A 14,454-nucleotide genomic window follows, 5' to 3' on the forward strand; every position below is an offset into this window, starting at 1 on the left:
AGGAATTAGATGGATTGTTTAAACTCTGAATGAATGTCTGGTGAAAGTATGTGAGTGTAGAGGGAGGAGACCTGCCCTCTCCTCTCCTTTGTGTGGCTCCACGACTTCAGTCAGGAGGGCATCTGAGTGAGGATCTGTGAAAACAGGTCACCCCCTCCCTTGTCTGTCATCACCGGGACAAAGTTTGTTTGTGTGGGACTAGCCAATGTACTACAGAGAAGGGGGACTGGATGCAGCTCCAGCCTGGGCTAGTCTACTAAGAAAGTGTAAATATGGGTGTTTGCCTTAGCTGCTCATTACTGGTACTTTGATTTATTCTACTTTCTGTTGATACGCTTGGCTGAACATTTGGGCTGGACCCTGAAATAGTCTGCAAAATCTCTTAGCAGCTAAGGAGAATTATTTTTTCTCAGAGTCTTTTGCTCACTGTTAAAGGGGAATCAACCCACTTAGTTAATATAAATTTCTATCAGTTGCTCTTACCTCGGTTGTAAATTCGCTGTATTAAATTGAAATTTTGAAGTTCTAGGATAGATTTAAAGGCTAAAATAAAGGCTGGCTAGGTTTCAAGATTGCTTATTAAAAAGCAAGAGGGAAGTCTTTTCAAGTTAACTGTTTGCTTAGCAAATTAACAAAGTAGTAAATTTCAAAGAACTTGTTATTTATGGTTTTCTGATCTCTTTGGTGGACACAACAAGCTTACAGATCTGCAGGGAGGAGAGATTTACTGGCCCTAACCCTGCCTGTGACATGTTTTGTTTGACTTGCTGTTTTCAATTATTTATTAGAATCCTCATAGAGGACATAACCTGGTATTTACCTTCTTCCCTCATCCTGATTCTGAAAGCATCTGTAACTGATTTCAGGTGGCCTCCATGCTTTCTGTTTGCAAATCTCCCTATGCACATGTTATCTTTCCAGGCCGACTAAAGAATCATATTTCCCCACAGGTCGGACCCCAGCCTCCGGGAGGGAGGGCTACTATAGGAGCAGTCTGTAGTTTTCTTCGAAATTCCCATTGTTTAAAGGGAGACAAGCAACCGGTCTGGGCTGAGAGAAGGGGGGCGGAGGTGTTAGCAGTTATGTTACTAGCTGCAGGCCACTAGAAAAGCGGAGGAGGAACAAAGCTGAAGTCCGAAGCCGCCCTGGTGATTTAGAACTGTTTGCTAGGCAGACTCAGCCCCTGAGAGCCAGGTCAAAGAAGGGGGGCTGAATGCCTGAACTGCCCGCTGCAGCCCTGAAAGAAGAGGCAGCAGCGAGAGAGTGGGGAGAGAGGGGCTGTTGCCGGCGATGCAGCTAAGGGCGCTGGGCGCGCCCTCGGCGGCTTCAGGCGGTGCTGGTTATGGCGTCACCCCTGGCGCCCTGATGGAACCGTGCGGGCCGAGAGAATAAGGACTGCTGGGAGGCGTGGGGCGGGGGGGGGGGGGGGGGGGGGCGGGCGGACCACAAGGCCTAGAAGCCCCTGGTGGAGAAGAAGCGGCACACGCAGATCAACGAGAGCCTGCAGGAGCTGCAGCAGCTGCTGGCGGGCACCAAGGTGCAGACCAAGCTGGAGAATGCCGAGGTGCTGGAGCTGACGGTGTGGCGCGTGCAGGGAGTGCTGTGGGGAAAGGCTCGCGGGCGCAAGCAGCTGCAGGCGAGCGCTTCGCTGCCGGCTACATCCAGTGCATGCATGAGGTGCCACGTGCCAGGACATCAACACCACCATCACCGCCCAGCTCCTGAACCACCTGCTTGAGTCCATGCCACTGCGAGAGGGTAGAGGCTTCCGGGATTTTCTGGGGGACACTCTGGCCGGGCCCCTGGGAGACCCTAGGTGAAGCAGCTGGCTCACCAGAGGGGCTGATATCCCCTTCCAGTGCACTCCCTTGGAAGAGGCCTGATTGCTGCTCTGCCACAAAGAGAAATGGTAGAAAGGCAAGAAAGCAGGGTCCTGTAACTAATAAACAGGGTTAACAAAAGGGCACTCTCCCTGGACCTGGGAGCCATCGGGACTTTGGGATTCTCCAAGGGAGGGGGAGTCTGGCTCAGAGACTGGCCGAGGCCTAGTTGGGTTGGGAGAACCGGAGGCTGCGTATTGAACTTGTAGAGTGCAGTTTGCTGGGCAGAGGTCCAGGTCCAGTGGTATAGAGGTTAAGCTACCTGTGTACAGCAAAACAACTTTCTCCTGTGCCAGAATACATTTTAAGGAAATTGGACAGACTGTGTTTATAGCTAGAAAGAAGAACTGGCCGCAGTGCACAGCCGTGACAGTGGCCTGCAGAAAACTGTATAATAAACTCAGATGATGCCTGCATCTTCATGGACATGGCTCCAAAGAGACAAGGACAATTTTGCCTTATATAGGAAGGTCAAGAGTAGACTTTAGTCACCTCCCTAAGATGTTTGTATAGCCCTACCATATGACATGTTTAGTAGCAGAAGATTTAGCTGCCTGAAGCGGCCAGGGTGCCAATATTATGTTTCATTGTATTAATATGTTATATTAACCTTTGATTCTCTTACAGGTTTGAATGTAGCTGTAGCTGCCAGCAGTTGCTGTAGACCGGTGATGGTCTACAGTCCTTGGTAGTCTTTAGGAGTAACTGACAAGTGTCCAGATTCCCACACTGAAGGCCATTGTTATGGCTATGTATTAGCTGTCCTGGAAGGAGGCTATGAGGGATGAACCCAAAAAGTAAAGCGTGTCTAGCTGCCAAGAGGGCAGGTGCCCAACCAGGCAAAGAAGAATACCCATCAGGTTTTGGTCTCTATTGAGAGACAGTTGACAGTTGGCAGCCTGTATACTGTCTTGAGGGCCTGCGTGACCATGCCCATGTCAGGGGTGGTACAAATCTTGGCTGTAGAAAGCTGGGAAAGACCTGTTTGGAATAGAAGTTCTGAGGCATGGTTATGCATTTTTAAAGGACATAGAAAGAAGATTTAAAGGCTAATTTAAAAGTATGAAATTTAGAAAGGTTGGTATGTGATAAGAAGGAGAAGAGCACTATTATAAGGAAATTAATCAAATAGTACAGGCCAGTAATCCAGAGAGAGTAAATAATTTACATTCTGTCTCCCTGAACAGAGGGTAAATAGTTATGCCAAAGCACTTAGGGGGGACTGATAAAAGAAATCCAACAGTTACTGTTTTGTTATAACTCTGAAGAATCCATGAAAAGGAATTGGCAAGGAAAATCAGAAAATCTTAGAGCAGATCAGTATGTTTTTCTCCTTATATAATTCCTCTGAAATTTGGCAATGCTAAATAAGTCATGGCAATACATTTCTTTGCATAAATTCAATAAGACCAGTTTCCAACAGTGATTATTAATGGAAAACTTTGACTGGAGTATCATGTTTTAAAGAAACCTGTCTAGACTCTGAAGACTTGAAGCCAATAAAAGTGCCACAGGAAAAGCCTGGTAGCCTGCTTGGGAGCCCTAAAGATGGCTGGCACTGGAGCATCAGGCCTATGCCCTACCATCACTGGCGGTTGGTAAGAGTAGAAGGGGAGCAATAAGGATGCCTCTGCATCCCTGTGGAACCCCCACACACTCTGAGCCACAACGGGTAAGAGGGCTACTGAGATGGGCCTTAAAGCCTAGAGCGTGGGCTCAGGTGGAGTTGCTACAGGTGAGGAATTCACCTAACTCAGCAGATACTGCAGGCAGGCCTGATGGCAGCTGGATGGCTTGTCTTCCTGGCTTTACGGGGCACATTAAGATTCAATCATGAGATTCCAGCAAAGGTAGTCAGTTACCATTTTTGTTGTGTTTATGCAAACATCAGGCCAAATTGAATACAGTAGATAAATTAGTCTTGATTTGGCTTTTTGATAGCCATAGAGGAATTTTAAGAAGAAAAATCCTATTTCAATAGAGGGTGTTAAAACTAAAATGGTTTATTTCCCTTCCACCAGACCATTTGTTATAGTTTGTCTCTGCCAGGTCACAAGCCCAGCTCCTTCTGTGCCCAGGACAGCAGGGAGTCTGAGTGGAAGGTGACCTCTAACCAGACACACCCGCTGCAGATCACCCTCAAGAAGACAGTGGACCTTGCTGGACCCCTTGTAATCCTAATGCTGTTGACTTTCAGCCCTTGCATTATTAACAGACTAGTCCAATTTGTCAAGAAGTGTATAGGGGTGGTTCAGTTGATAGTTCTGCGTACCCAGTACAGGCCTCTAGCAGCAGAAGGTGAAGTAGAAATGCAAACCGACCCATGATTGGGCCTGTAAGTCTCAAGAATAAAAGGGGGAATAAAAGGGCGAGGGCTACGCCCTCCATCTTGCCCGGATCCTCCATTTTGGGGCAGCAGCCATTAGCCATGTGCTCAGTAAGGAGCTTCTTCCTGGAAGCCCAAGCCTCTGCTAGCCACACCTAGGATTTCTTTAAACTAACCAATGATAATCAAGGGAAGTGTGTGCCATAGACGCAACCACATCCTGTGTAACAAGACCCCGACTTGCACCTGGCCAATCGGCAGGGCCCACAGTCCACTCTCCTCCCCTTACTCCAACCCCCTCTATAAAACCCCTCTCCCCACAGAGCTCTCGCTCTCTGCCTCCTGCCTCTGCGTCGGCAAGTGTGGTGGACGGGGAGCTTGAGCTAGCTTGAATAAAGACTCTTTGCTTTTGCATCGGACTTGGCGCTCCCTGGTGGATCTTTAGGGGATCTTGAAATCTGGGCATAACAGCTTCACTCAAGAACAGACGGAACAGCTTGGATGCACATAGCTGCCGAAGACCAAGGGGACTGAGTCTCTCTATTCCCAAAAATATTAGGTGCACTGGAACACACTTTTGGTTCCCTGACTTAATCCCATCTTCAAAAGATAATCATGATTAAAATTTTGATACACACACAGTTAAATTATGCTAACTGTATATGTTTGTATGTATGTGTGTTTATAGTGTGTATATGTTTTACAAGTTAGCCATGCTGTCTTATAGGCCAATAATGAGAATGGACAGTATCTCCTACAAGGAACATGGATTAGAGGTACATAGAACTAATTCTTCTAGGTAATGGGTTAAAACCTGGAAAGCAAGAGCCCTTATGCCAGAAGCCAATTCCAGCATGTCAGGGCTGAATCATCTGGAAATGGCTGAGGGCATTCCCCCAAACCTGAAAAAGAATGCATAAATGATGGCTTGCTGCCCTACTGGGCAGCTGAGGGCATTTCAATCTACATGTCATTGCCTCCTACTGGCCAAACACCTGAACAGCCGTAGGCAGTTTCCCCCAATCTGACAATGGATTCTGTATATTAAACCTTGCCTTTGATGTATATCTACTTTGCCTTAGGACAATTTGTGTTAATAAAAAAGCAAAGGGTCCAGAGACACAGGAGAACTTAGTTCCTTTGGCTAAGTCTTCTCTGGCTCTCCAAAATGACTTCCAAATTTATGTTTCGTCTCTAGACTCTATTAATTTACACACAGCGCCTTCTCCAGATTCCTGAACCCCTTCTAGATGCTGCATTAAGACCACCGACAATAATCCACACTTATTATGGTTGCTTAGTTGAGTGATTGCCTTTCTTCTTGAGAAATGTGATCTGATTTTACTTAGTTTAAAATAAATTCTTGCAAAAATAAATATTTGCATTAGCCTGAGAATGTAAAATTTCTAGTATTTTTGTTTTGTTTTTGTTTTTTACTGTGCACAATGCAAAGGGCTTTTCAGTCTTCTCACAGTGAATCCATGGACATATGTCCCCTGCAATACGGGAACTGTTCATCTGACCCTTATGCTACATGGTGCAGAGGAGCACGTGAAAACCTACAACACTGCCCGATCTCCCACAACTGCTTTTCTTCAGACTCAAAGAAAAAGAGGAAAAGCAGAATTTGGAGTCACACTGGCTTTTCACACTGCATTTGCTCAGGTGACACCTTCCAATCAACAGCCCTGTGCGGAATGAGCCGGTAAGTCTGTGTAAGAAAGCGCAGAAAGCACATCAGGCATCGCCCTGCTAGTGTACCATTTCATCTTTGTCCGCTTATCTGTGTAGTCACGTAACACCTCTGCCCTGCCTCAACTACACTAATAGCTCTGTGGCTAAGTCAGGTGTGAGAATGAGCACAAACAGGGAAATATGAACTCAGGCTGTCAAACCCAGGAGCAGGCAGTAATAGAAGCAGCCAGAATGTGATCCCAGCAGACCAATTCCCTCTCTGAGAGCAAGTCGCAAGACAGCAGTAACTGTTCCAGGTTCCCTTAATGCCTCTGATGATACCCCGACTAGTCATTTTCTCATCCAAGCACATCCATGTCTGAAACCCTTCTAAACACTCCTGAGCATTTATTAGAGCCAATGAGAATTAAAGTCTTTACCTGATTTCTAGATCTGCAGGAAGCCGTTGTAATGTAATTTACCCCATTATGCAATAGGGCATGTCACTCAGCCTATGGTTGCATTCTGCCAAAACAACCCCCTGAAGTATAAAAAATTCCCTTGGTTAACTGGTTGGTTCTTCTATAAGATGCTTTGGCAAAAAATAAGGTGAAATGACATTACCTTCAATGCAAATGAAATGATCTAACATATCCAGATATAAAGTCATTTTAAGTACATAATTTTAAAAAATATTTTTATTGATTTTTTTTATAAGGAGAGAGGAAGGGAAAGGAAGAGGGAAACATTGGTATGAGAGAGAAATACCAATCAGTTGCCTTCTGAAAGCACCCTGACCCCAACCCCAACCCCAACCGGGAACCTGGAACCTGCAACCTGGGTGTGTGCCCTGACCAGGAATTGAAGCAGTGACCTTTCGGTGCAAAGAATGACATTCAAGCAACTGAGCCACACAAGCCAGAGCAAAGTACATACTTTTTATAACAATAAATGCTGTCAATTTTGAACATGAGTCAAAAGTAAATATTAAATGTTCAGATGGTATTTTTTTGCCTGCGGCCATACTAAATTAAATTGGACTTCCTGAGAGCTTCGGTTCCTTCCTTATGAGCTTGGCATCCTAATGTCAACACATATTCATGAGACTGGATCCACTTTCCTTCCATTACACCAGTCATAGCCATAAAATACACAGGAATAGAATATATTGAAAGCAAAGGAACCTGTCACATATATACTAAAATCTTTGCTTACGTTTATACTCTCACTCTAGAGTTGATATACTTATGTATAAAAATCAATCCCAAGAAATTTAATGCCGTGGATGAGCATAATTATTTCTATTGGGTGCAATTAACTCCTTACTTGTTATCTATTAACCAAACATTCCTCTTCAATTTTTCTAATGGGATCTTATGAACCATGTAATTTCAGAATGTGTACATTCCATGCATAATTTCTGCTTCCAGCAGTAGTAAAATGTATAACTAAACTAAAAAGACAAACAGAATCATTGTTGGGCTCATTCATGATTGAGACATAAAAGTATAATGTCCTTACCTATAAAATGAGGATGGAAATTCCTACCTCACAGGGTTGCAATGAAGGAACCATGAAAGAATGAATGTACTGTGTAAAATGTTAAATGACATCAATGATAACAACACAGCTAAAACTTTTAGAGTGTTAGTGAATATCTTGCATACATTAACTCATTTAGTCAACTCAACAATGCTCTTGGGTCAGTATTATTATTTCCTTCATTTTACAGATAAGGAAGCTGAGGTTTAGGAGATGAATGATACATTCTGAGAGCAGTGATCCCAGTACTTTGTCAGTGATGACTCAAAGTTTAGAAATCTCATGTGATGCAATGGGGAGAACTGTTCTTTCTTAACCATTTGTTTGTACTTTGTTTAGAAATTATTCTTTCACTTCCACTAGAAAGTTAGTACTTAGAGCTCTATCTCTGGAGATTAAGGAGTAACTTACACAATAACTTACATTTAACATCACTACACATAAATCAATGTTTCCACTTTTTAGTAAGAACATTCCATTTGTGAAGAGTCTCGTAAAAAGTACCAAAATGAATTTTATAGCAGACTTAAATCTCTTCTTTCTTCTCAGGGTGTATGTTCTTATACTAGCACAGTTGAGGACAACCTAACACTGCCAACCCCCTCCTTTGCGAACAGAAAACTTCATATTGTTTGTAGGGCAGCATGCCTGGCCCTGAGAAACCAAGCCAGACTGGTAGTACAAGCATCTCAAGGCCATGGATCTCTTTATCAGCAATCTAAGGGTAGGCAACGCAATCCCTCTTTGCCAGGGAATGGTCCGGGAGTGGGGCCTGTGACCCAATGAGATGAAGCTTTGACCCATGAGATGAAGAAATAGCAATCATAGAAACAAATCCTTACATAAACTTACTAAGGGTAAGTTTGTTTGGAAGCTTTTCCTTGATAAAGAAGAGAACTAGAAAAAGGCTTCTTTGTCGCTGCCCCTTTCCCTCTTCTTGGGAAGTTGGAGTAAGGACAGATGTTTGGTTGGCAGTTATCTGTGACCGTGAAGAAAACACTGCTGACAATATTAAGAATGGCAAGACAAAAGCTCAGATAACACCTGGATCATTGATGACATCATTAAACCACTGAGCAACCACAGAGATTTCCAACCAGACTTATTTTTATATGAAATAGTTGAATGTTTATGTTTAATTACATTCGCTACCTGCAGTTGAAAGCACCTCAACACAATTCCGTGATTGGTGGGTATATTCTTTGCAGCAAACTGATGAGTATTATCCAAAGAGGATATAATCCATGAAGAAAATAACCTGAAATTTATTGAGTTTTTATTCCACTGGTCAGACTGAAACCATTTAAATACCATTATTTGGTGTATTTTTTTTGTTCTCTTAAAACTACTAGCTTTTGTTTTTGTTTTCTAATTGAAAAGGGTTATATGTATCTCCTCCAGCTTTTCACATGTCAGCTGGTCCATGACATTTAAGAAACAATTCTCCTGTTTACAATTTGGTGAAAGTATTTAACAGAAAAATATCCATTCTATATCTTTTTAAAAGTCAAATTATAGAAAAATATGGTATGAACTTTATGAAAATCTTTTTGTGAAAAGAAAAATACAGAGATGGATTCATGGAAAGAGAGAGAAGTTTAAAAATATTTGCCCCCAAATGTGAGTGCTTATTTCAAGGGGACATTTATTTTCTTACTAGAGGCCTGGAGAATGAAATTCATGCAATAAATTCGTGCATGGGGGGGAGGGGGGCGGGGGGGGTGGTCCCTTAGCCCGGCCTGCACCCTCTCCAATCTGAGACCCCTCGGGGGATGTCTGCCTCACAATCTGGGACCACTGGCTCCTAACGGCTCGCTTGCCTGCCTGCCTGCCTGATCACCCCTAACCACCTCTGCCTGCTGGCCTGATCGCCCCTAACTGCTTTCCCCTGCCAGCCTTATCATCCCCTAACTGCTTGTTCCCCTGCCAGACTGATTGCCCCTAACCACTTCTGCCTCGGCCCCTGCCACTGTGGCTTTGTCCAGAAGGAAGTTGGACATCCAGAAGATGTCCGGTCAACCTGGTCTAATTAGCATATTATCCTTTTATTAGTATAGATGTTTTATGTTTCCTAAATTTTCTACAATATTATTTTTTTTAAAAAATATATCTTTATTGATTTCAGAGAGGAAGGGAGAGGGATAGAGAGTTAGACACATCGATGATGGGAGAGAAACATCGATGAGCTGCCTCCTGCACACCTCCTCCTGGGAATGTGCCTGCAACCGAGGTACATGCCCTTGACAGGAATCGAACCTGGGACCCTTCAGTCCACAGGCCGACGCTCCATCCACTGAGCCAAACTGGTCAGGACAGTTTTCTACAATATTATTAAAGTTACTTGACACAGCCAATAACTACAACTGATACCTTTATTCCTTCTAAAAAATGTTTCTGTGACAGAACACATCTTTGCATGATCAAAATGAATCATAATACTTCTCCACATTAAGTAAAATCCTAAAAATAAATAAAGATTATATGCAGTTCTCCATAATTCTAGGCCTCCAAGTGCATACAATGATGAAGCAAAATAATATTTGCATGAATTATTCTCATCATTGATGTTTCTATCTCCTTCTCCCTTCCTCTCTGAAATCAATAAAAATATTTTTTAAAAAGATAATTTATAGCAATCCTTCAGAAAATGACTACATTCCAAATGTCCTAGATGTTGCATATAAACAAGACAGTTGGAGTTGTTGTAGTGTTAACTACTTAAGAAAAACAGTTTTAATTTATTACCATACTTCTAGATATGATAAACTATAAACATAAAAAAAGAGCCTCTACAGTCTTTCCACTAAGTAAAATTTAATCCTGAAGGGGCATCTGTTTGCAGCAAGTTTTGAAATATTTTCCATAAAAAGTTCAATCAGATGAGGAACCCGTAGAGCCCTGAGGCCGAACTTTCTACTCCTTAGCCATGAGATAATTCTCAAAAACATGGTAGAGTCTTTTTTTTGTGTGAGTGTTATTTCATCTACTTAATGCCAAGCCCAAAAAAACAACTCTCTGGTTTCCTGAATTATCCACATGAAGTAACACATTCAGAGCCCAGACAGCGGTAACTGAGTGTTGACCGCTTCTTCCTGTCACAGCAGAACTAAAGATGTTAGAATCAACATTTGCTCAATTTAAAAAGAATAAATAAGCCCACTAGTTAATAACAGCTAATTCTTTCACCACTATATATTTTAATACAGTGGCCTGTTTTTAAAATAAATTAAATGTAAATATTGAGTGTTTATAGTATACATATGAAAATTTGAATGTTTGAAAGTTTATCAAAAACTTCTAATGTGAAAACTCATGTTTCAATGTTACAAATCAATGTTTCTCTCTCACATGCATCTCTCTCTCTGTCTCCCCTCCTCTCTAAAAATCAATAAAAATATCCTTGGATGAGGATTTTAAAAAAAGAAATATTGTCTTTTGAAGAAATAGTATTTTTAAGACTCTTAGAAAATCTTAGAAAAATCAAGTTCAGTACACTTAAAACATATTAATATATAATATTTTCATTAGTATTTAATATTTTCTTTTTTGCTCCTCTAGGATATTTCTAACCTATCATTTGCTTTTATTTATTGATGCATTTTATAGAGAGAGGAAGTATCATTTGTTTTTATTTATTGATTCATTTTACAGAGAAAGGAAGAGAGAGAGAGAAAGAGAGAGCGAGAGAGAGAGAGAGAGAGATTGCTTTATTCTACTTATTTATGCATTCATTGGTAGATTCTTTTATGTGCCCTAGCTGGGGATCAAACCCACAACCTTGGTTCTACCCAACTGAACTACACTGTCAGGGCTATCACTTGTTTGCTTGCATCCAAAAAGAATACTTATTTAAATTGTCTATGGCCTTAGAGAAGAACTTTCTCTGAATTTATAGGGATAGAACCAAATGATCATCACATTTACAAAGATTTTTTAAAACTATACTCATATGATTTGGAACCATTCTCCTCCAATCTCGCTTTCTCTCTCCTGTGACTGCTGAGACAATTGAGAGGAGAAGAGTATGGAATAGCAAGTCTTCCTAGATACATGCTACATAAAACTCACGAAACACTATTACAAAGCAAACCACACTCATGAAGAGTTAGTGCAGAAGAAGCAAGAGTCCCAAGCAATGCCCAGAACTCTAAGATCGGCTCTACAAAGCTGCCCTGTGAAAAAGCTGTCACACTGTCCCAATCAGATAGATCCCGGAGACCTCTACCAGATCACACACACAGGTTCTCCGGATCCAGAGAGCCTAAACTCTGGACTAGACTACCCCTCTGTAACCTTCATCTTGGAGAATAACAAAATCTTTCTAGCTCCTGTAAATCAGACACAATCTCCCAGGCACTCTGCAATACTGGATTACTCCTATTCATGATGTATTCCAGCTATGAGTGCAGCATCTGTTTCCAGGTGACTCCGGGTCCCTGAGCCAATTATCCTATTCACTTTTCTTCTCTCTAGGGACAGGTTTATGTTTAATCCTTTATCTCTATTAGATTAGATGTCTATTGTCCCTGAGGAACCTTTGCCCTATTAGACACATTCCTGAGGCCTAGGCATAAAAGTTGTAATGTTAAAGTCAAATTAATGTCTTTAATCTCCCTCCCTTAAAGAACTATGGCCCATTCCTAGTAAAAATAATCAAAAAGTATAATTTAGTATTAGAAAACAAGAGAAAGTTTTTGTGACATCAACACTATGACTTGTCTTTACCTTAATCTAAGAAAGCATATTAATTTGGAGTAAGAATTTGCAGCCCAATGTTGTCACAAATTACCCTCTGTGTAACTGTATTGCTTATTTTAATGTTTATTTAAAAATGCTTTAGTTTTTAAAATGTCTCTGTTACCCAATTTCAGATAAAATACCATTGTAAAATGAAACTTATCTTTCATTATAAAAACAGTAAGTACATTATAGTTGATGCAAAAAATAGATTAAGACCATATGCATAATCACATAGCCCATATATACCCAGAATGTAATATAAAAAGATTATAGAAAACCGGAAGAGCAAAAGGAGAAATAATAACCATCATTTTACCATCTTTAAACAACTACTTTTTACCATTTTGGTATTATTTTCTTCCTGGTTTTTTCCTCTATGCATGCAATCCCACTCTCTCCACTCACTGTAAGGAAGTCTTTGACTAAGAATTAGTCATGCTACATCAATACCTTTTCCTCTTAAAAATAAAATTAGATGAAAAGAATAAAATAAGAATTTTTTATTATCGTTTCAATAAGACATTAGTCTCCCCTGACTCACGTAAGAGCAATAAGAAGATGTACTGGCTAATAAATCAGACACATTTGAAAGTGAATGAACAGCTTCTGCAATACAGTTAGTTACACAGAAGGGTAATTTGTGACAACATGCATATGGGCATTCATCTATTCAACACACATTGAATAGGCAAACAAGAAAAGAGAAAACAAAAGTGTGCAACTATAAGCCAAATTCTGTGATAGGAACTGACTTCAAAGCTGGAAGAGAAAATCTAAATCTAAGAGCAAAGTGCCAGCAAACCATAAAAAAAGGCACAATGGATTTTGATGGGTGGGGATCATAATCTGCATTTTGAATAGATGCTGAATCCACAGGTAACATATTATGGAGCCAGATTTTGATGGCCTTTCAAACCGATCAAGAGAATTTGGACACCTGTAGACAATGGGAAACCAGGGAAGGTTTTTCATCGCCGGTGACAAGATTATATCAGCGACTAAGATAATGCTGAAAGCCCAGGGAGGGATGGATGTGGAAAGTCAGTGAGGAGGCACAAAGCAGTGGTGGGGCCTGAAGGAGGGCTATGGGAATGAATGCGTAGAAATGGAACTGAGAGCCCTTCACACAGGACTTGGTTATGAATTAGAGGTGTGACTGGAAAAGGAGCAGGAGCCTCACACACTCAGAAACCAAAAGTAAACACGGGATGGTCTGAACATAAAAATTCTTAACTGAAAAGTGAGTCATACTGGGCAGTCACATCCTATACCAATAGCTTCCTTGACAAAGGTCAATCCTTACTCCTTACCTTAAGTGAACCTGTCTATTGTCTTTTTGCATGTACAATACTACACCCTTGGAAGGTCAGAGTTATTCCCTCAGGGTACAACCTCCCACCACAGTACAATACCACAGACCCCCTCATTGTTATTTTGTTTCCCAAATACTGTCTCTAAGTACTGTAAGTGTTCATTGTTAACTATCCTGCACCCACCAATGTAAACTAAGCAATGTCTCTGTTTTACTCTTTATTCAGTCTCAGAGATTTCCTGCTTTGCTTTCTCCTACCTCCCTAATCTACCACCAATGGATTTCACGCAACCCTCTTATGTCTCCTTTTTTTTATTCTAATGTATAAAATAAGCTGTAAAACTGCCAGTCTCTGTATCATTTTCTCAATCTGTTGAGATTTTGCTTCCCAGCAGTTGTCATCATTTTGGCTCAAGTAAACTCATAAAAATCCTCTGTAGATTTGGACATTTCTAACGTCATTGACAGAGATGAGAAGGGAGAGATGCGTGCTAGGCAGATTTCCTGGTCCCGTGGACCTGCTAAATCTGAATCTGAGATAAAGCCTGTCCATGTGTATTCATGGGAGAAATAAATTGTCCAGGTGAGTCTGGCCCAAATACCTGGTTAAGGATCCAGGACATAAAACCTGGTTCTCAAAAATTTTTACCCCAAAAGAACTCAGTAATTAAGAACTGGAGAACCAAGTACCAATCAAAGTGGTGCAATCACAAAATATCAGGAACCACAAAATACAGGTTCAAAAAAGTATTTCTGCAAATATGAATGTAGGGAGAGTCATTGAAAACCAACTACAACTTAAGACAACCCTGGTTACAAAAATGTCCAGAATGTCATACACAGTGAGGGCTTTGTAATGTTCCAGAGCACCATGTGACAGACTTTGTAGCAGAATACCAAATTAAAACTCCTCCTCCCCACTGCTACACACACTGTCTCATTTTAATGTATGTGTGCCACATTTTAGTAAGCTTTAATAA

General features: G+C 41.3%; 1 protein-coding gene and 1 pseudogene across 3 annotated transcripts in view; one reads left to right on the forward strand and one right to left on the reverse strand.

Annotated features, from left to right (window-relative positions):
- ELOVL6 (ELOVL fatty acid elongase 6) overlaps nucleotides 1–14,454 on the reverse strand; it is a 146,088-nt gene that overhangs the window by 115,948 nt on the left and 15,686 nt on the right. The gene's annotated exons all lie outside the window — the stretch shown is intronic.
- LOC308529675 (transcription cofactor HES-6-like) lies at nucleotides 1,454–1,820 on the forward strand (annotated as a pseudogene). Its single transcript has one exon. The product of its transcript is annotated as a transcription cofactor HES-6-like (transcript).

This window comes from Myotis nattereri, assembly GCF_964212035.1.
Source record: "Myotis nattereri genome assembly, chromosome: 1".
NCBI lineage: Eukaryota > Metazoa > Chordata > Mammalia > Chiroptera > Vespertilionidae > Myotis > Myotis nattereri.